Here is a 23444-nt window from a genome sequence, read left to right on the forward strand (position 1 = left end):
TTAACCACCCCAAAGGCCTCACCTCTTAATATCATGTTTGGGGGTTAGGATTCAACATATAAATTTTGAGAGGACACATTCAGACCATTGCAGAGAGGTTAGGTTAGGTTATTTGTCCATCATCATGCAGCCAGAACATAACCCAGTTTCATGCTGAAGTCTGCACTTGTAATCATCACCTGGAATTGCTTTTAGGACACAGCAAAATTTATACTGGATAGCCAAGAGCTTGGGTTAATGTTGCTGCTTGTTATTTTTCACCCCCATGTTTTTATGTAGAAGAATTCCAAACCTATAGAAAAGTTGAAAGAGTGATACAATGAGCATCAATATGACTTTTACCTAATATTTATTGAATATTTTGTCACATTTATGCTCTTACACTCTTTCTTTACCCCTTCCCTCCCTCTCTCTCGTTCTCTGTCTCTCACTTTCTACCTCTCTTTCTCACTTTCCCCCTCTCCCTCACTTTCCACCTCTCTCCCTTCCCTCCCTATACATATATACATTATTTTTTATTGTGTATTAGGAATTTGTATTAGGAAATTACACACATCAGGAATCTTCACCCAGAATTTGTTAAGTATATATCACCTAAGAACAAGGTATTTTCCTATATTAGTATAATACTGTTATCAAACTCATTATCACATTTAAATATTTTACAGTGATATGTAATTATTTATAGTCTATAATCAGATTTCCTCCATCATCTCAATAATTGAGATATTGCTTTATAGCTGTCCTTCCAATCCTGGATTTATTCAAGTATCATGAATTACATTTAATTTTCATATTGTTTTAGCCTTTTAATTCAGAGCAGTTCTATTTTTGTTTTTCGTGTCATTGATATTTTTGAAGAGTTCAGGCCAGTTGTGTTGAAGAATATTTCACAATTTGGATTTGTCATGATTAGGTTCAGATTAAATATTTTTGGCAAGAATACTATTTAGGTATTGTGTGCTTATTGTGATATAAGTTTGGTCACTTAGATAAGTTGATATAGGCTACCTTTCTTCTTTGTAAAGGTGCCTTTTTCCCTTTGTAATTAAGAACAATCTGTGGGATGATACTGTTAAGATGGAATGACTCTTCTTTTCCTCTGCGTTTTGCCTAGTGGTGGTAACATTCGTTGATGATCCTTGTCTGAATTAGTTATTACATTGGTGGTTGCAAAATGTTGAGTCTGTCATTCCTTCTACATTTACTAGTTGGCGTTATTCTACAAAGAAGAACTTTATTTCTCCCGTTTTTTGTTTTTGAGGATCACTATAGATTTGGTATTTTAAAAAATTCAATATGTTACAATCCTTTATCAATATAAAAAATATGTCATATATGTGTAAAGACTTTTTCACATTGGATATACATCAGAAGCTGTTTGTGGTATAGCATCAAACATTATTCAATTCTCTAGTGTCAAAATTTTAGCCTTTTTTGCGGGGGGGTTGGCTGTAATGTGCAATGATGTGTTTTCTTTTTCTTGATGCTTAACATGACTAACAATTGTAAAAATAATACTGAGGAGCACTGCTTGGCATTGTTTATAGTTGGGTTTTTGGATACTGATCATATATCATGAACCTGGTTTGTTAATGCTTAATTTCAGAGCTTTGGAGTTTGTGTGTATGTGTATTTTTGTTCTTTTCCATTTTTTTTTTCCAATAAGGAAAAGCACTTAAAAAAATACTGACAATACTTAGTATTATACATGCAACAATTGTCGTCACTTTGGTCAGTGGGAGCCCCTTCAAACTAACTCCTATGTCTTTTTGACTTGTCCCAGTCGAGTTTTGAGGACTTCCTTACATCCTGGCACAACAAGGTATTTTGGGCTCGCTTTGTACTTTACAAACCTGGAATCAGTCACTTCTGCAAGGAACCCTGATACCTTTAGTGGGGAATGGTTCCTTTAAAGGGGAACTGCTTCTCATTCTTAATTATCTATTCTTTGCTATCTTTATGGGATCAGTTATTTCCAGGACAAAAAATAAGAGTGGATTCCAGATCTAAGACCCTTCTATGTCTTCTCAGAATTATTTGATAATAAAGTGTCTAAATTGAATTACTTCTCAGAATGAAGTGAGTTATATATAGGCAGTGCTGATGACTTGCCATAGGAGATGGGATGTTGTGCAGAAAATTGGCATTGTATTGTTTTTTCTTCTCCTAACTTAGTGGTGACATGTGAAGGTGAAAATAAGTATTCGTATCCTTCTTACTCTTATGTAATCCAGGCTTTTTCTTTCTGTGGTATAGTCACTTGAGTTGTTTCCCTCTTTGTTATTTTCAGCTCTCTGAATTAAAATCTCCTTAGATAGGGAAAGTTCTAATCCAGGTCTTTTATACTTTGTGCTTTGAACCTGCATCTTGTATTCATCTGCACATATGTTTTACACATTGATCTGTGAATGCAGTCTAGGAAACTGACATGAAATTAGGGTGTTTATTGTATTGAACATTTATGCTGGAGTATGGTTTTATGGCTCCTTATGAGGCCTGATGTTTTAGAAAATCCAAACTAGATTTAGCCTTAGAATTGGGATCTGGTACACCCTGGTCACTTATGGTCCAACAGCTTGAGAATGTCCTGCTCTGGGACTCTACGTGAAATGAGACATGTCAGTCCTTTCTACAAAAACTTTTTTCCCCCCTTGGTTTTTTTTTTTTTATTGAAGTATTGATTTACAATGTTGTGCTGATTTGTGCTGTATAGCAAAGTGTACAAAAACATTTTGCATTGAAGGTGAAACTCCTTAAACCTATCTATGTGTTCCTTTGAAGTAGAAACATAAATAAGCTGTAGGGAAAGTGATTTGCTATTAACGTGTTTTTGTTGTTGCTGTTGGCTGCACCAGCACGGCATGCGGGATCTTAGTTCCCCGACCAGGGATCAAACCCATGCCCCCTGCGTTGGAAGCACGGAGTCTTAACCACTGGACTGCCAGGGAAGTCCCATGTTTTGTTGAAATATTTAAAACTCTATCCCTGTGTAAGAAATATAGAATATATTTTCAGAGGGGTGATGTTGGTCACTTACAGAAGTTATAGGTAATATTTTAATTAACACAATTACTAACCTATCAGTTGATTACATGGCTTATATATTTGTTCTTTTATGTGGATGACTGCTCTAAGACTACTTTAAAAATTAGCTTCCTGGCAACATAGAGGTGCAGATATTAAAATGAATTGCATGCCTTCCAACTATTTCTATTACTTGGCTAAATTTAGAACCATGTAGAGCTCCTGCAGAATTGAAACCTCTGGGGATTTGAATAGTCAGGACAGACAATATTTGGCTTTTTGGAGTAAGGAAGAAGAAAAGTAGCTTCAAATTAATTTTTGCACTGTCACTCAGACTGCTTAATTAAGACACAGAGTCCAGTGAAAAGTCAAAACTGTTCTGAGAATTTTATTTGACTGTTGCTGAAAACTTGTTAGAGCCTAGACTGGGTGGTGAAAGGGATAATTTTTTTCCCCTCCTAGGTGAATTGCTGGAGGCTATCTACTCTGCTTTCTCCAGTGTCTCTTCAAATTATGCTTGATAAGTACAGTTATTATACTTCGCCTGGATGGATGAGGCAATACATCTGAGTTAGAGATCAGGTGAGCATTACAGTTGGGTACTTGTGGGTGAATTTCATGACACCAGAATTGTTTTGCATATGTGTAGATTCAGACTAGTGTAGGATATTTTGAGGAGAAACTTATTCAGTGTACACTTAACTACATGAAATAAGAAAAATCTGTTGACGGAGTTGGGTAGGACCTCAACATAAGAAATAACAGATAAATGGAATGGTACTTTGAGTAACTAATTTAAATATAAGTTAAAATAGACACAGACTTTACACAGAGTGAATATGAAATGTTTACTACCCGACTTGCCAATTCGAAGTGTAAGACTTTGCTGCTGCTATAGTAAGAAATTTTGAGGACACTGGAAAAAATGCCCCCCAAATTATTATAAACCAAGAAAATTCCATAAGAGTGGAATGTAAGTTTTTTTTTTCTGACCCTGGATTTATATAAATGGTGAAATGTAAAAAAAACTGAAAGACAAATCTACGTGTTGCTCTCATTGAATTAAGCCCATGGGTTTTTCCTCTTTCCTTCCCCTTAGGGCTTCCGTAGAGAGCTGTAGAACACAATTTCCTGTGTTGCTTGGGGAAGTGAGCTGCCCTCAAAGGACTTACTGTTTAGTAAGACAAAATGTTATGAAGGAGGTAGTGAGATGGTTTTTATTTTCTTTTTTGTTTATCTCTATTTATAAATAACATGGATTTCTTTTATGATTAGAGGGAAAAAATCAATTATTTTAAAACGTATTTGGGGCTTCCCTGGTGACCCAGTGGTTAAGAATTCGCCTGCCAATGCAGGGGACATGGGTTCGATCCCTGGTGCAGGAAGATCCCACATGCCACGGAGCAACTAAGCCTGTGCGCCACAACTACTTAGCCTGAGCTCTAGAGCCTGCGAGCCACAACTGCTGAGCCTGTGTGCCACAACTACTGAAGCCCATGTGCCTAGTGCCTGTGAACAAGAGAAGCCACCGCAATGAGAAGCCCATGCACCACAACGAAGAGTAGCCCCTGCTCGCCACAGTTAGAGAAAGCCCGCGCGCCTCAATTAGAGAAAGCCCGCGCGCAGCAACGAAGACCCAGTGCAGTAAAAAATAAATAAATTTATTTATTAAAAAAAATTTTTTTTTTAAAGGATAAAGGGGCTATAAATCAACTCTTAAAACTTGTAAGTACTCCAGTAGACTTGTTCTCCAGTGCTACTGGTTGCCAGTTAGGTAGTGAGTTCTTTTTTTCCTGGACTTTGTGACTATTTCTTTGGGTAAGCTCTCTTTTTACATTACAGCTGAAGCTTTTATTAAATAACTTCAGTGTATTTAATCAATCACTTAGATAATAAAATTTCTATTTAAACCTAGTAATGTATAATTTTGTTTCTGCGAAAGAGTATAAATACTCAAGTTCCCATTTGAACTCTGGGAGGAAAAGCTTGTGCTTATTAGCTTGCCCTAACTTGCTGAAGACTTAGCATTTTGATGTTATAAAAGGAACCCCTGTTAAATTTGAATAAGATAATATTATATGCTTTTACTATGGTTAAAACTTAAATTTTAGCACAAAGTAGCCCTTGGGGTGACAAGGAAGAATATTGCATTTTTCCGTAGGTCCCAGGGTTTTTCAGAGACACCTTGAGTGTCAGATTAGGTACTTAGGACCATTAGAAGGCTTAGCACCATTCTAGGGTTGTGGGATCAAAAATTTTTTGTGTGCATTAAAAGACCTTGCTGGCTAGTGGTGGAGATAAAACTTGAACAAAACAACAGTAGATATAATGGATTAGATTCTGTATTATAGATGGAATGCTGTAGAATTTAGTTACATTTAATTGTGCAGCACAAACAGATGTAAAAGAAAAGAAGAGAGGAATCTATATAGAAAGGTAGGGATGAGGTAGGAATTGAACTGGGCTCCCCTTTCCTGATTATCTTGAAGGAAATCTGATGTATTATTTCACCCCTAAATATTTCAGTATATACCCTAAATAATAAGGACTTAAAAAAAACATAATATCAATACCATTTATTTTTAAATTTTTATTTATTTATTTATTTATTTTGGCTGTGTTGGGTCTTCGTTGCTCCGCGCGGGCTTTCTGGAGTTATGGTGAGCGGGGACTACTCTTCATTGCGGTGAGCGGGCTTCTCATTGCGGTGGCTTCTCTTGTTGTGGAGCACAGGCTCTAGGTGCGTGGGCTTCAGTAGTTGCAGCACGTGGGCTTCAGTAGTTGCAGCGCGTGGGCTCAGTAGTTGTGACTCGCGGGCTCTAGAGCGCAGGCTGAGTAGTTGTGGCGCACAGGCTTAGTTGCTCCGCAGCATGTGGGATCTTCCCAGACCAGGGCTCAAACCTGTGTCCCCTGCATTGGCAGGTGGATTCTTAACCACTGTGCCACCAGGGAAGTCCCTCAATACCATTTACAGTTCTAAAACAATTAACAATAATTCCTTAATATTAAATATCTGGTGTTCATATTTCCCTGATTGTATCATATTTCTTAAACAGCCTGTTTGTTTAAAATAGGATCCAAATAAAATCTGTATCTTGTAGTTGGTCGATATATCTTTAAAAATCATTTAATCTGAAAAATTTCCCCTCTCCTTTTTTTCTTTCCCCGGTGTATTTGTTGAAGAATCTGGGTTATCTGTCCAGTAGCTTCCCACAAGTGGATTTGGTGATTGACATCATAGTGGTGTCATTTAACATATTTCTCTGTACTTTGTATTTCCTTCAAATGGGCAGTTATATCTAGAGACTTGATCAGATTCAGATTCAGTGTTTTTGGCTTGAATACTTTATAGTGTAGTTCCATTAGGAGGAAGTGTGTGATGTCTGTTAGTCTAATTTTCATTGATGTCAGCAGTCATTGATGATCATTGTCTACATCCTTTATTGAATTTCATTAGTGATTACAGAATGGTGATATTGAAGTAGTATTATTTTAAAATTTATTTTAGGTGGAATACTTTTGTAAAGAGATACTTCCCTCATCACTTAGTTGGTTACTTTCAGGTATATCTTGTACAGGAAAGGTGAGACAAATGCTTTGAGTCTTTATTTTAATTAACAGTCATTGCCATTTTCAAAATAATGAATTTGTTCACTAACATCCTGCAAAGGTGACTGATTAGTTTTTTTTAAAATTGTCATTATGAACTCACCAATTTAAATATATTTATGGGTTTCAGTCAATTTCTTTTTTTATTCTTATTGATATCTCACTGATTAACTGATAATGGCAAATGGGAACCTCTTCAAGTTGGCTCCAATGTCCTTTTTTTTAAAAAGTAAATAATTAATTAATATATTTATTTATTGGCCATGCTGCGTGGCTTGTGGGATCTTAGTTCCCCAACCAGGGATTGAACCCGGGCCCTTGGCAGTGAGAGCATGGAGTCCTAACCATTGGACCACCAGGGAATTCCCTGCAGTGTCCTCTTGGTATGATCCTCCTAGTCTTTGATTGTTTCTTTGTTTTCTGGCCTGACCTGATACTCTGAGATCCTCTTTTACATTTCCATTCCTGGGCATCTAACAGCCATTGCCCCTTTATTGGGAAATGATGTTTAGAGGCCACAGTCTGGGTGCAAGAGATACTCATTGCTTAGTGGGTTGTTCAGTGTTTCTTGCTGTTTTTAGTGAACAAGGTTAGGAAAATGGTATCTTTTTTTTGAAAGAAAGTGTATCACAAGTTCATATCAACATGTCTAATTCAAAGTCAGGACTGTAGATTTTTAAGTTCCGTATCTTCAGTCTTACAGATTTGCATTTTTCAAATTGCGAAAGTAATATGTAATCATTGTAAGAAATTTAAATAATTCAAAAGTATACAAGGTAAAAGGTGAAGATACTGACCCTACCCTAAAATCACTAGTTAACCACTTAACACAGTTAATTTAAAGGCTTCATAGTGGGTATCTTTTTTTTTTTTTTTTTGGCCGCATTGGGTCTTTTGTTGCGGCACGTGGGATCTTCTTCGTTGCAGTACGCGGGATCTTTCTTTGCAACGTGTGGGCTCTTCATTGTGGCACACAAACTTCTCTCTAGTTGCGGCGCCCGGGCTCTGTAGTTGTGGCACGTGGGCTCCAGAGCATGTGGGCTCTGTAGTTTGTGGCACGGGGGCTCTCTAGTTGAGGTGTGCAGGCTTAGTAGTTGTGGCACACAGGATTAGTTGCCCCACAGCATGTGGAATCTCAGTTCCCCAACCAGGGATCAAACCCGCATCCCCTGCATTAGAAGGCGGATTCTTAACCAGTGGACCACTGGGGAAATCCTTTTCTTTTTTTTAGTTGTCATATAGTTGATTTACAGTATTTTATTAGTTTCATGTGTACAGCATAGTGATTCAGTATTTTTACAGATTATACTCAATTAAAAGTTATTACAACATAATGGCTATAATTCCCTGTGTTATACAATATATCCTTGTTGCTTATCTATTTTATATATAGTAGTTTGTATCTCTTAATTCCATACCCTTAATTTGCTCCTCTCCCCTTTGGTAAACACTAGTTTGTTTTCTATATCTGTGAGTCTGTTTCTGTTTTGCATTACATTTATTTGTATTATTTTTAATTTTTATTTATTTTTATTTTTTATTTTTAATTGGAGTATAGTTGATTTACAATATTGTGTTAGTTTCTGGTGTACAGCAAAGTGATTCAGGTATATATGAATATATATTCTTTTTCATACTCTTTTCCATTATGGTTTATTATAGGATATTAAATATAGTTACCTATGCTATACAATAGGACCTCATTGTTTATCCATTCTATATATAATAGTTTGCATCTCCTAGTCCCAAACTTCCAATCCAACCCTCCCCCACCCCCCATTTGTATTATTTTTTTAGAGTCCACATATAAGTGTTATCATACAGTATTTGTCTTTCTCTCTTTGACTTATTTCACTAACATAATATTCTCTAGGTCCATCCATGTTGCTGCAGATAGCAGGATTTCATTCTTTTTTATGGCTGAGTAATATTCCATTGTGTGTATGGTGATATGATCCAGCAGTCCCACTCCTAGGAATATACCCTGCCAAAACTATAATTCAGAAAGATACATGCACTCCTATGTTCATAGCAACACTATTCACAATAGCCAAAACATGGAAACAACCTAAATGTCCATTGACAGGTGAATGGATAAAGAAGATGTGGTACATGTATATAATGAAATACTACACAACCATAAAAAAGAACAAAATAATGCCATTTGCAGTTACATGGATGCAGCTAGAGATTATCATCCTAAGTGAAGTAAGTCAGAAAGGGAAAGACAAATAAATACCATATGATATCACTTACATGTGGAATCTAAAATATGGCGCAAATGAACCTATCTACAAAACAGAAATAGACTCATAGACATAGAGAACAGACTTGTGGTTGCCAAGGGCCAGGGGGAGGGATGGATTGGGGGTTTGGGATTAGCAGATGCAAACTGTTATATATAGGATGGATAAACAGCAAGGTCCTACTGTATAGCACAGGGAACTATATTTAATATCTTGCAATAAACCATAATGGAAAAGAATATGAAAAAGAATGTATTGTAAAAAATAATTATAATAATAAAGGTAAATAATAAAAAACCAGAATGTATTGTATGTATATAACTGAATTACTTTGCTGTACAGCAGAAATTAACAAAACAATGTAAATCAACTATACTTGAATAAAATAAATTAAAAAAAATTTTTTTAAATTGGGGGGCTTCCCTGGTGGCACAGTGGTTGAGAATCTGCCTGCCAATGCAGGGGACACGGGTTCGAGCCCTGGTCTGGGAAGATCCCATGTGCCGCGGAGCAGCTGGGCCTGTGAGCCACAATTACTGAGCCTGTGCGTCTGGAGCCTGTGCTCCGCAACAAGAGAGGCCGCGATAGTGAGAGGCTCGCACACCGCGATGAAGAGTGGCCCCCTCAACTAGACAAAGCCCTCGCACAGAAACGAAGACCCAACACAGTCATAAATAAATAAATAAATACTTTAAAAAAAAAAAAAGAAATGGGAGATGGAGCAGAGAGCACTTGCCTCCTTAAAAAAAAAAAAAAAAAATTGGGGATTGACGTTTTTTGAGGCTAGAAAAAGAAAGATGAGAAGTTATTCTTTATGTGAAATGAAGATTCTTACATATTTTTAGATTTACTTTTTGGATTGGTATCACATTTACATGGTACAAAATTCTAAGTATAGAAAAAAGTAGAGAAGTTTTCTTGTTCCTACAATGAAAACCAGTCAGTTCCTCTTTCCAGGGGCAACTAGTATTACCAGTTTTTGTGCATCCTGTGTGCTTATAAGCATAAAATATACACATACATGTAAATATGTATGTATCTTCTTTTCTTCCTTTTTACAAAAATGGTTCTGTGTCTTACTGTTTTCTTACTTACACATACATCAAGTTATATGTGTTGTTGTAAGTTGAATTTCCTTATTGTTTATGTCTGTACAGTATTATATGGGCTATGTATGTATTGTTTATCATTCTTCTATTAAAGGGCATTTTGATTTTTTCTCAGTTACAAATAGTGCAGCATGAATAACCTTGTATATATGTCATTTTGCATATTTGTAATATCAGTAAGATAATTTTCTAAAGGTGTATACTTTGGAATTTTTATAGACATTATAAAAATGCCTTCCAAAGATATATGAAGTTTACATTTCCACCAGCAGTTGTTTCAAGATTTGAGAGAGAGGTTTTAGTCGTGGTGGATATATACAAAATAACAACTTTGAAATGTTTTCGTACATGTATATTTGGCAGCATGTGCCCTCAGCTTAGCCTTGTTCATTCAACAGTTAACTGAGTGCCTATGAACCAGTGTAGTCTTTTGTGCTCCACTGTAAGCAACTGTAGCAGATTAACTTTACCTAAGCTCTCAGGGAAGGCTTTCTGGAGGAGCAGAGCCTTGAAGGACAAATGGGGCAGGGGAAATTTTAGATTAGTAGTTCTCAAATTTTGGGTGTCTGACCTTTTAACTCTTCAAAAAGTTATTACAGACTCTAAAGAACTTTTATTTATGTGGGGTTATATTTGCCAGTATTTACTGTGTTAGAAATTAAAACTAAGAAAATATTTAAATATTTATTAAAAATAATAAACTCCTTACATATTAGTATATATAACACACTAATTTTTTATACAATTTTTAAAGGTTACACTCCATTTACAGTTACTACAAAATATTGGCTGTATTCTCTGTATTGTACAGTATGTCCTTGTAGCCTATCTTACACCCAAGAGTTTCTGCCTCCTGCTCTCCCACCCCTATATTGCTTGCTCTTGCCCACCCCCATCCCCCCGACTGGTAACCACTGGTTTGTTCTCTATATCTGTGAGTCTGCTTCTTTTTTATGTGCACTAGTTTGTTGTATTTTTTAGATTCCACATATAAGTGATTTAATATAGTATTTGCCTTTCTTTCTTTGACTTATTTCACTTAGCATAATGCCCTCCAAGTCCATCCACTTTGCTGCAAATGGCAAAATTTTGTTCTTTTTTATGTCTGAGTAGTATTCCATTTTGTGTGTGTGTGTGTGTGTGTGTGTGTGTGTGTGTGTGTATGTACATTCACACAGACACACTTTATCCATTCATCATTTGATGGACACTTAGGTTGCTCCCATATCTTGGCAGTTGTAAATAATGCTGCTATGAACATTGAGGTGCATGTATCTTTTCGAATTAGTGTTTTTGTTTTTTCCAGATGTGTACCCAGGAGTGGAATAGCTGAGTCATATGGTAGTTCTTTTTTTAGTTTTTTGAGGAACCTCCATACTGTTTTTCCACAGTGGCTACACCAGTTTACATTCCCAGCAACAATGTACAAGGGTTCCCTTTTCTCCACGTCCTTGCCAACATTTGTTATTTGTGTTCTTTTTGATGATAGCCATTTTGACAGGTGTGAGGTGATATTTCATTGTGGTTTTGATTTTCATTTCTCTGATGACTAGCGCTGTTGAGCATCTTTTCATGTGCCTGTTGGCCATTTGCATTTCCTCTTTGGAAAATTGCCTATTCAGTTCTTCTGCCCAATTTTTTATAATGTACTTTTTACTGAAAAAACTAATTTTTTAATAGTTCTGTTATTTCTTTTTTTTTTTTTTTAAAGGATAGCTGCATTCTTTTTTTTTTTTTAAGTTATTTATTTATTTATTTATGGCTGTGTTGGGTCTTCGTTTCTGTGCGGGGGCTTTCTCTAGTTGCGGCGAGCAGGGACCACTCTTTATCGCGGTGCGCGGGCCTCTCACCGTCGCGGCCTCTCTTGTTGCGGAGCACAGGCTCCAGACGCGCAGGCTCAGTAATTGTGGCTCACGGGCCCAGTTGCTCCGTGGCATATGGGATCTTCCCGGACCAGGGCTCGAACCCATGTCCCCTGCATTGGCAGGCAGACTCCCAACCACTGCGCCACCAGGGAAGCCCCCTGTTATTTCTTATTTATTTATGGCTGTGTCAGTCTTAGTTGTGGTCCGTGGGATCTTTGTTGAGGCATGTGGAATCTTTCATTGCAGCACGTGGGCTTCTCTCTAGTTGTGGCGTGCGACTCTTCTCTTCTAGTTGTGGTGCACAGGCTCCAGGGCACATGGGCTCTGTAGTTGTGGTGCGTGGGTTCCAGAGCACGTGCGCGCTAATAGTTTGTGGCACACAGGCTCTCTAGTTGAGGCTTGCGAGCTCAGTAGTTGTGGCGCACAGGCTTAGTTGCCCTGTGGCATGTGGGATCCTAGTTCCCCAACCAGGGATTGAACCCACATCCCCTGCATTGGAAGGTGGACTCTTTTTTTTTTTTTTAATTAATTTATTTTTTTATTTTTGGCTGTGTAGGTCTTCGTTTCTGTGCGAGGGCTTTCTCTAGTTGCGGCAAGTGGGGGCCGCTCTTCATCGCGGTGCGCGGGCTTCTCACTATCGCGGTCTCTCTTGTTGCGGAGCACAGGCTCCAGACGCGCAGGCTCAGTAGTTGTGGCTCACGGGCCCAGTCACTCCGTGGCATGTGGGATCTTCCCAGACCAGGGCTCGAACCCGTGTCCCCTGCATTGGCAGGCAGATTCTCAACCACTGCGCCACCAGGGAAGCCCGGAAGGTGGACTCTTTACCACTGGACCACCAGGGAAGTCCTGAAAAAACTAATTTGTAAAAAAATTTATTGAAGTATAGTTGATACAATGTTGTGTTAATTTCTGCTGTACAGCAAAGTGACTCAGTTATATACGCACACACATATATACTTTTTCATATTCTTTTCTATTATGGTTTATTACAGGATATTGACTATAGTTCCCTGTACTGTACACTAGGACCCTGTTGTTTATCCATTCTATATATAATAGTTTGCATCTGTTAATCCCAGACTCCCAGTCCATCTCTCCCCCACCCCCCGACCTTGGCAACAACAGGTCTGTTCTCTATGAGTCTATTTCTGTTTTGTAGATAAGTTCATTGTGTCATATTTTAGATTCCACATACCATTGATATCTTATGGTATTTGTACTTCACTTAGTATGATAATCTCTAGGTCCATCTACGTTGCTGCAAAGGGCATTTTTTCATTCTTTTTTTATGGCTGAGTAGTATTCCATTTGTGTGTGTGTGTGTGTGTGTTTGTGTGTGTGTGTGTGTATATGCCACATCTTCTTTATCCATTCATCTGTCAGTGGACATTTAAGTTGTTTCCATGTCTTGACTATTGTAAATGATGCTGCTATGAATATTTTTGGATTATAGTTTTTTCCAGATATATGCCCAGGAATGGAATTGCTAGATCATAATGCAACTCTGTTTTTAGTTTTATGAGGAACCTCCATACTGTTTTCTGTAGTGGCTGTACCAATTTACATTCCCACCAACAGGATAGAAGGATTTCCTTTTCTCCACACCCTCTCCAGCATTTTTTTTAATTTTAATTTTAATTATTTATTTATTCATTCATTCATTCATTCCTTTAGTTATTTATTTATTTATGGCTGCGCTGGGTCTTTGTTGCCACGCGTGCAGGCTTTCTCTAGTTGCAGTGAGCGGGGGCTACTCTTTGTTGCAGTGCGTGGGCTTCTCATTGTGGTGGTTTCTTTTGTTGCGGAGCATGGGCTCTAGGCATGTGGGCTTCAGTAGTTGTGGTGTGTGTGCTTGGTAGTTGCGACGTGCGGCAGTGTTTGCTACTTGTAGACTTTTAAAAATTATTTATTTATTTTATTTTTGGCTGCATCGGGTCTTAGTTGCAGTACACGAGATCTTCGTTGTGGCATGCGGAACCCTCCACTGCAGTGCGTGGCCTCCTCATTTCAGTGTGTGGGCTTCTCTCTAGTTGTGGCCCGTGTGCTCAGTAGTTGTGGCACACGGGCTTAGTTGCCCCGCAGCATGTGGGATCTTAGTTACCTGACCAGGGATCAAAATTGCATCCCCTGCATTGGGAGGCAGATTCTTAACCACTGGACCACCAGGGAAGTCCCGTTATTTGTAGACTTTTTTTTTTTTAAGTCTTTTAATTAATTAATTAATTAATTAATTTTTATTTTTGGCTGCATTGGGTCTTCATTCCTGCACGTGGGTTTTCCCTGGTTGTGGCGAGCCGGGGCTATTCTTCATTACGGTATGCACACTTCTCATTGCAGTGGCTTCTCTTGTTGCGGAGCACAAGCTCTAGGCCCGCGGGCTTCAGTAGTTGTGGCACGCGGGCTCAGTAGCTGTGGCTTGTGGGCTCTAGAGCTCAGGCTCAGTAGTTGTGGTGCACGGGCTTAGTTGCTCCGTGGCATGTGGGATCTTCCTGGACCAGGGATCGAACCCGTGTCCCCTGCATTGGCAGGGTGATTCTTAATCACTGAACCACCAGGGAAGTCCCTGTAGACTGTTTAATGATGGCCATTCTGACTGGTGTGAGGTGGTACCTCATTGTCGTGAAAAAACTAATTTTTAAAACAGAAAAGATTTAGTGAGAAGAAGGAGGGACATTGTTTTATATTTTTACAAGTCTCTGATGTCTAGCTTATTGGAAGATAGCTGTATTCTTGTATCTCCATCTGCATTCAGTCTGTTGCAGTATGTCATTTTGGTTGAAATATATGAAGAAAATCCAGCCTTGGAGATATGTAGCTGAAAAAGACAGAAGTATTTTAATATCTTCTTTAGGTAATTGTGGGTATTCTTTGATATTATACCCAAACTCAACAAGTGGTAGTTTCTTAAAGGTTAGTTGCAATGTAGGTTAGTTGTATGGTTTCATTAATATGAAACCATATTAATGAACTTTTGTACTTGGTGACATTAAAATTCGTTTGTTTAGTACGTTGAATGGGTCTTTTACCCATGTATGATTTTGAAACATCATGATTTAATTAATTGGAAAATATTGGTTCATTTGGTTATTCAGATCTTCCAAGTGTTTGATACAGTTAATTATACAGTTTTTAAAAATCACATTCATTAATACCACTACCGTTTCATCAGGAAAGTCTTAAAGTATTGAGAAGCCATCAAGCTCATAGGGGATACATGTTTTCAAAATTCTGACTTTAGCTAAAGTTTGAATTTTATCATTTGCAACAAATACTTTCATTTGTTTTCTTTGAAGTCATAGGCTCACTTTGTTCATTTTCGTGAAAATATTGTACATACCCAAGTCTGAATAACCATAGTTTGCCTGTCAGTTGTTTACTTAAGAAATAATAGTAACACAACATTGTAAACAACCATACTCCAATAAAAATTAATTTAAAAAAAGAAATAATAGTATTCCATGAAAAAAGCAGCTAGTTCAGCTTGTAGCTCAGTTGCTTTTCCTTGAGACAATTATTGTATGATTATTGTAAAGCGGGAGAAGTGCTTTATACTTACTTCCCATTTTGACACTTAGAATATTAAAAAGACGTACTCAAAGTTGGAAATTTAATAATATTATTAAATTTTACTGGTTTATCAAGGATATTCACAAGTAAAATTTATCTTTTCCTTTTTAAACTCCAAATGTGGAGTGGTGGAGAAGATGATATTACTAGTACAGTTTGATGCCCCAGCCTTGATTTATGCTAAGGCACTAGCAGTTATACCTATATTGCTTTTATCACCGTTGTGAAAAAGGCAAATAACATCTTGTTATTATGAAAATACTTTCACCTCATAGACCTCCTGAGACCACATTTTGAGAACTGCTGTTTTAGATAGAGGATGCATTACGTAGTTGAGCCTTGAACAACATGGAGGTTTTTCAGTAGTAAATACTACAGTGTTATATGATCTGTGGTTGGTCGAATCTGTGGAATCCCAGATACAGGGGGAACTGCGGATACTGAGGGCTGATTATAAGTTATACTCGGATTTTCAACTGTGGGGAGGGTTGGCGTTCTTAACCTCCTCATTGTTCAAGGGTCAACTCTATACCCAGAGATACTGAGATGAGGTGCTTTCTAGGTCAACTATAAGTAATTCGTTATGGAACTCAGGATATATATATAGAGAGAGAGAGAGAAAAAGGTAGTCAGGGACTAGATTATAAACGAACTTAAGTACCCTGATAGGGAGTGCAGAATTTATAGGCACTGGGGAGTCTTTGAAGGATTTTAAGGAGGAGGAGGGGTGTGTATGTATGGTATGGGTGTGGGAGAGTGATGCCATCACATTTGTATTTTTCAAAGATCACCCTTTTCACAGTGTGTTTTGTGGTAAGTCCAGTGGAAAATGATGAGGTTCTAAACTAAGGCACTGACTTGGACATGGAGCCACAGAGGGCCAGGCTGTACAAACCGGTGCAGGGGTTAGAGCATGTCCTTCCTAAAGTAGAGGTAAGCCTAGCAGCATCTGTTTGGCTGGATGGGCAGGAGCACAATTAGCTGCTTCCATCACCATATCAGTTATAAGCTGTCCCCTCAAATACTCTTGTATAGACAGTTTTCTCTGGAAACACTGAATATGCTCTAGAATCTCTTTTGCAAAAATGACTTCAAAGATAATCACTGGGGACTTCCCTGGTGGCGCAGTGGTTAAGAATCTGCCTGCCAGTGCAGGGGACGTGGGTTTGAGCCCTGGTCCGGGAAGATCCCACATGCCACGGAGCAACTAAGCCCGTGCGCCACAACTACTGAGCCTGTGCTCTAGAGCCCGTGAGCCACAACTACTGAGCCCACGTGCCACAACTACTGAAGCCCACGTGCCTAGAGCCCATGCTCCACAACAAGAGAAGCTACCTCAGTGAGAAGCCCGTGCACCGCAGAGTAGCCCATGCTCGCCGCAACTAGAGAAAGCCCATGCACAGCAATAAAGACCCAACGCAGCCAAAAATAATAATAATAATAATAATAAATAAATTAAAAAAAAAGATAATCACTGTTCTAGCTTCTATTACCATACATTAGTTTTATCTGTTTTTGAATTTCATATTAATAGAATATAGTGTTATGCTTTGTGTCTTTTTTTGCTCAGCATTGTCTTTGAGACAATGAGGGGAAATGAGCTCAACTTCTTTTTTTTTTTTTTTTTTTTTTTTAATATTTATTTATTTATTTGGCTGCCCCGGGTCTTACTAGCGGCACACGGGATCTTCGTTGCCACTTGCGGGACCGTCTTTGCGGCATGTGGGATCTTTTAGTTGCGGCATGTGGGACCTAGTTCCCTGACCAGGGATCAAACCTGGGTCCCCTGCATTGGGAGCATGGAGTCTTAGCCACTGGACCACCAGGGAAGTCCCAGCTCCACTTCTTGATGGGAATTGCTGCAAATAATCTGTGGCCATGTTTAATCTACAACACTGGGCATTACGCTTCCTTGTTCCTTTCTTCTTTCTCTCTCCTTGTTTCTCTCTTTCTCCCTCCTTCCCTCCCCTCCCTCCTTTCCTTCCTTTTATTTATTTATTTTTATTTTTATTTTTTATTTCTCAATTGTATATATTTGGTTTTTTCTACAGAGGAAGAGGACAATAAAGTATTATGAACTGTTATTTGTATAAGTTTGTAAATTTTTTTAAGAAAGGACTTCAGAAAACAAGGCAGAGAATACGTAGAACAATGACTACTTCCAAATAATTCAAATAGAATCAAGCTTTGATTATAGGCTCGGTCAAATCAGTGCTAAACAGCTTCTGTAAGAAAAGTATTCAATGGAGTTATCTACTTTGCTTTTCACTAACTTGTCAAATAAACTGTTTTTAGTCTTTATTTTTAACTATAAAAGTAAGACACAGTGCACAAACTCAAATAATCCCCAGGTGTATAATGTAAAAAGGAGACGTCCACTGCACCATAACTACCAAAATTCCCATCCCCTAAGATAATTGCTGCTAAAAATTTAGAGAATCTCTCCTGACATTTTTTGAGCACATTTAGAAATCAAAAGCCTTTTCAGGTTCAAATGATGGCTTTGAATTTTCGTTAGGTATGAACAGTGTGGGAATTCACATTATTGCAGCAAATATCAGGTGTGAATTTACTGGGAATTGTTTTGAGATGTTACTTGGGGATCATAATAGCCAAAAAACGTTGGAAAATGAAAAAGGGTTTTTTTGAGGGAGTATGATTAGAAGAAAAATCATGGAATGATGCTGAAAGATCTAAAGGACCATGGAAATTAAAAGGTAGAACACTTTACAGAACAAAATTTGAGATATGGAAAGATCATTTTTTAAAATATTTAAGACTTTGTAACAAAATCCAAACTGTTCCCATGATTTCATCCTTTGACGTCATGTCTATTTCTCAGGCTTTTCTCAAGCTCTAAAGCACTGGCTAAGTGAATACTTACAGCAGAGGTCACACATGGATGGCTTGGACTTTGTGTCTTGCCGTGTTTGCAGATTTTTTATTTACACTGTAGTTGCCAACTAACATAACCCTTATGTCTGTGGACTGAACGTAATTCATGTACATGTGGATTATATATACATACACTTATGGTTCCTAAATACAAAAGTGTATGAATTTCTTTCCTTGAAAATCAGAAAACTGGCAATGCCTTGCCAAATTCCCACGTGGCAACAATCCAGACAGGACCCAGCAGGAGTTCTCCCCGTCGCCCTAATCCTCGCCAGTCTGGTCTTAGACCGATCCCTGCCTGACCCTGCAGACCCCTGCCTCAACCTCCTTGTGTGTCACTCTCTCAACATGTTTAAGGACATGTTATGCTGCAACTCCTACAGCATAACATGAAACCTGTTTAGTTTTAATCTGGACTAGGGATCAGGAAACCTGGGTTTCGTTTCTGTCTTATTCACTTTGGAGAGGTAAGGGTGGTTAAGCTGTCCCATGTCCCTTATCAAATGGGAAAAATACTGTTTTAGGTCAGAGTAATTTGAGGAGATGTCGATTCTGTGGAAAATGAAAATATTGTTTGTAATTTAGTTTGAACATTGAAACTTGTGTGTTTTTTGGACCTTAATTTGATCTGTTTTGCATGCCCGCTATTCATCTGATAGTAGATGATTGTCATCTGTTAATAATCTGATCGTTGCCCTACTCCCATGTTGTTACGCAGAACAGCAGGAACCACCCTGGTTATGCTGGCACTTCCAGCATGGACTTGACCACACTAACCAGTTCATGAAACTCTGTGCTCTGGAAATGGCCACGGTCAGTGAATCTGTACAATTTGGCTTCCAACCTGTTGGCCACTTCTTGTTGTTCCTTCCAAGGAAGGAAAGGATCGTCAGTGTAGCCAAACTGCACAATGTGAGGGCAGTTGGCTTTGATCTCCCACTGCCAGGGGTGGCTGAAGTATCCACTTGCCTGTTCATTGTCATCCCCCAGGTCAGACGTGTACGCAGACACTAACACAATAGCACACACCCGGTGGGTCTCTGCGTACCTCATGGCTGCAGTGGCCCCGGAACTGTGGCCTATGATGATGATCTCCTCGTCACAGTGCAGCTCCGTCTGCATGAAGGGCAGCCAGATGCTCTCTCGAGCTGTGATTGGGTCAGGCATGTTTTTAGCCAAACACTGGAAACCAGGTATCTGCTCCAGCCCCCTCTTCACCCAGCCATACCAGCCGTGGGTGGCCACATCCCAGCCCCCGTTCCCGGGGATGATCACACCGCCTTGCAGGGCGCCGCCATGAGTGCAGCCAACCTCCCTTCCTTCCTTTTAAATTAAGGGGATAGTTTGTGGATTTTTGAAAATTGCCTTTCCTTGTCTTTCTTCTTGAAATTCATGTTAGAACACAGCTTACTTGGTTAAAGGATGTCTTCTGTGATTTCTTGGTGTGGCCAAGGACCAGATGTTTTCAGGTCTTGACTTTGCGACTGCTTTTTAAATTACGTTAATTGTACCAAACATCTGTTAATGCTGGAGAGATTAGTTTCTTCTCCAGGTGATTTTGGTCTTTTTTTTTTAAATCCTTTTTTTTTTTTTTTTTTTTTGTAATTGCTGAGACTTAACGTTCTGGTCTTTTTATGGGCTCTCTTCCCGGCCCTTCAATGCCTTGTTGGTCATCCACAGTTACTAAAGTGGGCCTGAAGTGACAACTTTTTTCCCAAGGTGCTCAGTGAAGTCAGGAAGGGAAAGCCTCCCTGTCAGGAGAAGGTGTCTGGATTGCAGTTGTCTTGAGTAGACAGTATTTTTATATGTGAAGTAAATAAGAATCTTGGGCAAGGTGCAGGTCTTAGTGACCTGTCAGCCCATCAGGATGAATCAGCTCAAGTCCTAGATGAGGTGACAACGTCAGCACAGTGAGCCCCTTGCCCTGAGTTTATTGGGCCTCTCTTAAGGTAGCTGTCATAGCCCTTATTTTAGAGAAAAGTCAGAGTCATTCTTCAAGATTCAGCTGACTTTAAACATTATTTATTTTGGAGGGGGAAGGTCACTTTCAGTATAGGTGCACCATTGGAAGTGGCATGTGGCTGTTTTTCACATTATAGCCATTTTGATGTGCCGAAGTGTTACAGTTGTTAGCATCTTAAAACTTGTCTCCAGGTGACTAGAGGCTATTCTGCATCTCTAAGTAAGTTTAATTAATTGTCTTGGGTGCCAGACAAGTAGATTTGTTAACTGTAGTTTCTGATTTATCTATTGCTCAAACCAGTGATAATTTGATAGGAATAGGAACTCAGAGGTGGCATTTTATTGCAAAAGACGGATGTTGGTTGCTAAATGCAGTTGATTAGAAGGCTAGGACAAAGTATTTGTTTTTCTGGTGACAGGGTCATTATTAAGGCTTTATAGAATGTGCCACTAGTCAGATGACTGAACTAAATCTTCCTACTTCTGTGAGGTTATCTTTAAGGCGTTGGGAGTGCCTCACAGAACTCTTACTAACTATGGTACTCTCACAGGTGTTTGCAGCTTCGTCAGATTAGCCTGGTGGTTCTGGTACGTGAGGCACTCCTCAGTGCAATACTAGTAGCCAGAGTTTTGGTAATTGCTGCTGCCTGAGAACATTGGATCTGAAACCCACAGACCTAGAGAACAGTGTTGCCAGATAAGATTGCCATCTTAATTTTCTGAGGGCAAATTTTACCTTCAGAGAAAGGAAGGGAGCTTTCTGAGAATACAAGGCAGATTGTTAGAATGTGGAAGAGAACATAGGGTTTTGAAGCCTGGCCATTTTATTGGCTGTAGAAATACGTTTTTTGGGTTTTTTTTTTTTTTGATTTGTTTGTTTTTTTGGCTGCGTTGGGTCTTCGTTGCTGCGCGCAGGCTTTCTCTAGTTGCGGAGAGCGGGGGCTGCTCTTCGTTGTGGTGCGCAGGCTTCTCATTGCGTTGGCTTTTCTTGTTGCGGAACATGGCCTCTAGGCATGCGGGCTTCAGTAGTTGCAGCACACGGGCTCAGTAGTTGTGACTTGCGGGCTCTAAGACGCAGGCTCAGTAGTTGTGGTGCACGGGCTTAGTTGCTCCGCGGCATGTGGGATCTTCCTGGGCCAGGGATCGAACCCTTGTCCCCTACGTTGGCAGGTGGATTCTTAACCACTGCACCACCAGGGAAGTCCCTAGAAATAAGTTTTTAAAAACCTAACACCTTAGAGGTAGTACTTGGCTTTGTAAATGAAGCAAACAATTAGAAAACTGTTACAGTGCTTATTATGTGTCAGACACTATTTGGCATTGGAGGCACATATGAACAAGACACATAAGATTTCTGCCCTCAAAGAGCTTACATTCTTGTTTGAGAAGATAGACAATTTTCAAATAAATCAATAAGATAATTACAGAGTATAGTGCTATGAAGAAGATTGATATGATGATGTGATTTGAGAGTAAGGGAGAAGGGGATACTTCAAATTGGGTGGTCAGACCTCTTCATAGTGACATATGAACTATTAATTGAAGGGAGGCAGAACCAGCATTTCCTGATGAAAGACAACTGTCTTGGGTAGGAGGAAAAACAAATACAAAGGACTTGTGGGAAGTATGTGGTTTGGTATGTTCAAGAGTAGGCAGGGGCCAGATTTTATAAGGCTCTGTAGACCTTGCTTGGGATGATGGGAAGCCACTGGTGGAAGGAAGCTGGTTGAGCAAGGAAGCTAAGTGATCGGAATTACGTGTTAAAAAGATCACTCATAACATAACATTGTAAATCAACTATACTTCAATTAAAAAAAAAAAAATCACTCTTGATTCTCTGGGGAGAACAGATAGCAGAGTGCCCAGAGCAGAAGTAGAATGATTAGTTAAGAGGCTATTGCATTTTATTAAAAAACTGCAATTATATGGAGGTAAAAGAGGATGGACGGCAGAAGGGAATTCAACTTCTTTCAGAAAGTATTTCACTTTTAATTTTGATAAGATTACAGATAGGGCAAGAAAACCATTATAGCAATAAGTACTAGTGTGTGCTTTGAATTATGTTGTTCTTGATTCTCTGACTCAGAGCTGGAGAGTGACTTTTTGGTGTGGCAAGGCTCTCAGCCTGAACCTACTCTGCTCACTTAAAAATCCCACACATCTGGGCATGACTTGAGGGCCTGTAGGGAAAGGCAACCCAGCCAGTAATTTCTTTGCATGAGGGAGAACAAGGCATTTCCTGGGGAAAAAATTCACCATGCAGCCATGTTTCAGGACCAAGATTGGTAGTGAAAAGGGGAAGGGCAATATCCTTTGGTCATGCCTCCCAGTCCTAACCAAACTACCATACGTCTCTAATGCCAAAACCCTGAGAGGAAGGGGCCATAAAAAAACCAGAAGAGCTTTTTCATAGAAATCTGTGTAAGATATTGGGAAGGTGGACTTTTGATGTGATATCCACAGGATAGAGTTATAAGACAAAATTATAAGTTAGGGATACTCCTCACTGTGTAGAACGCAGTGGGGCTTAGGTTTTTTGGGCTTCCAAGAACACAGGCTGGCTTGCGCATATTAAGGGTTCCGGTGGTGGCACTCAGCACTCTGGGTTGTTGAAGTGGATTAAGCAGCAGCCAGCCCTCAGAGTCCCGTAAGAGCAATAATAATAAATATTGCAGTTGGAGTGAGGAGATATTAAATTATGTGTTTGTGATACTTATTTCTACTCATAGAAGAAAATTCTGTCTCTGACCTCTGCTTTTGCTTTGCACCTACCAAGAGATATTCTAGATCTGCTAGCTCAGTTTCTAGATTTGTCTTGTGTGGAAGGATAATGGGTAAAAAACAGCTGAAGAATTTCAAGGAGTAAGACTGGATGATTTGTTTGTATTAGAAAGGGGACCGGGAACTGCTTATAAGTAGAGGGGATCAACAGAGGGGAAAGAGCCAAATGAATAGTGTTTTATTGTGAATTGAGAGTAGGGATGGATATAGAGGGTTCAGCACAAGGTGTAGGATTATAAGAAATATTGTGAGCAAAAGGAATTGGGAAAGAAGATATTAAGAAGCTGATTTGAAATTGATCTTTTTATTTTCTTTGAGAGTCTCAATATATTAAGATTGAAATTGCTTTTAACTTACCTTTTTTTTTTTTTTTTTTTTTTGGA

At 39.0% G+C, this 23444-nt stretch overlaps 1 protein-coding gene and 1 pseudogene across 7 annotated transcripts in view; one reads left to right on the forward strand and one right to left on the reverse strand.

Moving 5' to 3' along the window:
* R3HDM2 (R3H domain containing 2) overlaps positions 1 to 23444 on the forward strand; it is a 146331-nt gene that overhangs the window by 20782 nt on the left and 102105 nt on the right. For 2 of the 6 annotated variants that reach the window (XM_082422224.1, XM_082422227.1), the window contains exon 2: positions 3490 to 3609. The exons of the other annotated variants lie outside the window; for them this stretch is intronic. The gene's annotated coding sequence lies outside the window, so the exon portion shown is untranslated. The remainder of the gene's footprint in view (positions 1 to 3489; positions 3610 to 23444) is intronic. 6 annotated transcript variants of the gene reach the window in all.
* Positions 19037 to 23439, reverse strand: LOC309641781 (putative hydrolase RBBP9 pseudogene; annotated as a pseudogene). The gene has a single exon. The product of its transcript is annotated as a putative hydrolase RBBP9 pseudogene (transcript).

This window comes from Balaenoptera physalus, assembly GCF_965194825.1.
Source record: "Balaenoptera physalus genome assembly, chromosome: 13".
NCBI lineage: Eukaryota > Metazoa > Chordata > Mammalia > Artiodactyla > Balaenopteridae > Balaenoptera > Balaenoptera physalus.